Raw genomic sequence first — 2084 nt, 5'->3', positions numbered from 1 at the left:
ATTTGGCTATCCTTCCTTCAAAACCGATTTAAAGGCCAGACTATAACATTAGAAATTGGTATATACTAAAAAGTGAGAAATAGGCTATTTATGGAACATGATTTCAGTTTTAAAATATAAAAGTTAAATAGACATTAACATCAAACATTTTCCTTTTATTTTCACGGGACCAAGGTATGTAGTTTGTATATGAAAATTTCACGGGACATCTACGGGACATCTATGATTATATATGAAAATCTTAAATTACGAGATAGAAATATATATCTTTTGCCACCTTAATACGAAGATTTGGAGACTGCGTGGTTGGACTTGTGGTTGTGGAGAGTGTTTGTGACGTTACGATCGGAGAGATTGTAGCCGAGTCTTATAACTATTATTTTTCAAACAGACTTATAAAAGCAAAGGAAACAGACTTAGAATAGAGTTACAAGTTCTGAGTAGAAGAAGAGTTACAAGCTCATAGCCGAGTCTACAAACATACTTATAGAGGCAAGAAACAAACAATCCGTGACTTGGTTCACATGGAAACACAAGCAAAAAGAAACAGAGAAACAAACAACCCGTGACTTGGTTCACATGGAAATACAAGCAAAAAAAAACAGAGAAACAAACAATCCGTGACTGAACAAGGAAGAGACACCATCTTTTGTCTTCATCAGGCACATGGTCTTGTACTTCACCTGAAACAGAGAAAATGAGATGAGTAAGCGAAGTAAAAAAATAAGCAAATTTCTAATGCAAACATCACTAAAGTTAGTTCTAACAAACCATCAATCATCACATCATTTCAGACATAAGTTTCATTTTCAGAGCTAATTCCATCTCAGAGAGTGGCTCGGGTTTTGCAAGCAAACATTCAAGCAAACTTTGCTTTGAGATTTGCTTTTTGATCTCTGACAGTCCTTCTAGCTTTGCCAATTCTTCTGATTTTCCAGTTTTCTTCCTCTTGCTAGCAGCCTTAACCCCTATTGGTCTCTCTTCTGGCTCTGGCACTGCCCCTCCAGCAAAATCCACTGGTTTGCGCTTGTCCTTAGCATTGTCCTTCTCCAGATAGGTGGAGCACCATTTCACATCATGCCTAAGCTCCCTCCACGCGTGTTCCAAGTTGAACTTCATGTTTTGGTCACTGTGGAAGATATCCAAGGCTGCCTTCATCACATCGTTGTCATTTTGCACGCTTCTTTGCTCCCTCAGTGCCATCTCGTAGCAGCCATTAAACTTACAGACCAAATCATTGATCCTAGCCCATCTTTGCTTGCATTGTCCTAGTTCTCTTGGGGTTGTCCCAACCAGGAGAGGACTGGAGTTGTAGTACTCTACAATCCTCTTCCAGAAGGCACCAGCTTTTTTTTCATTACTCACTATTGAATCTTTGCTGGTGTTGAGCCAAGCACCAATGAGGATTATATCCTCCTTCGATGACCATTTTCTCCTCTCTTTGACACTAGACTCATCAGGACATTGGCTACTGAACCAAGCAGGTTCGGGTGAATCAAAGTCAACTGAAGATTGACTATTCAGTAGGTTAACATAACCATGGGTGGTATCCATGGTTAGAGAATGCTCTGTGTTACTCTGCTAGCAACACAGAGCCTTAAGTAAGCGATCTATAACTAAGAAACATTTAAAGCCAATAAAATATGAGCAGTTAGGAAGGTAGAAAGCAAACTAGTAGCATTTAACACCAATCAAATCTGACTAAGTACTCAACTAGCAACACAGAGCCTTCGGGAACCGATTTCTAACTAAGTATAACATTTAAACCCAATCAAATCTTAGGAGTTAGGAAGGTAGAAAGCAATTCAGTAGCATGTAACACCAATCAAATCTCACCAGTTATGAAATTTTACAGTAAATGAGTTTTAGCTTTTATAAACATTTTCACGTTATATGTTTTTATTATTCAAAGAAAAGAGACTAGGAAGTTGTTTGAAGAGTACCTTACATACACTCGCGAGGTCAGACACTCGCGAGGTCAGACACTCGCGTTCTAAGCCTTTGAAAATCTTCCTGAAAACACATGAGATAAAACAATCAAAAGTTTTAAAAAATTGCAGAAACAACAATCAAAAGCACAAGGA

Source organism: Brassica oleracea, chromosome C4, assembly GCF_000695525.1.
Source record: "Brassica oleracea var. oleracea cultivar TO1000 chromosome C4, BOL, whole genome shotgun sequence".
In the NCBI taxonomy this organism is placed as follows: Eukaryota; Viridiplantae; Streptophyta; class Magnoliopsida; order Brassicales; family Brassicaceae; genus Brassica; species Brassica oleracea.
Note: the sequence above shows the minus strand (reverse complement) of the source record.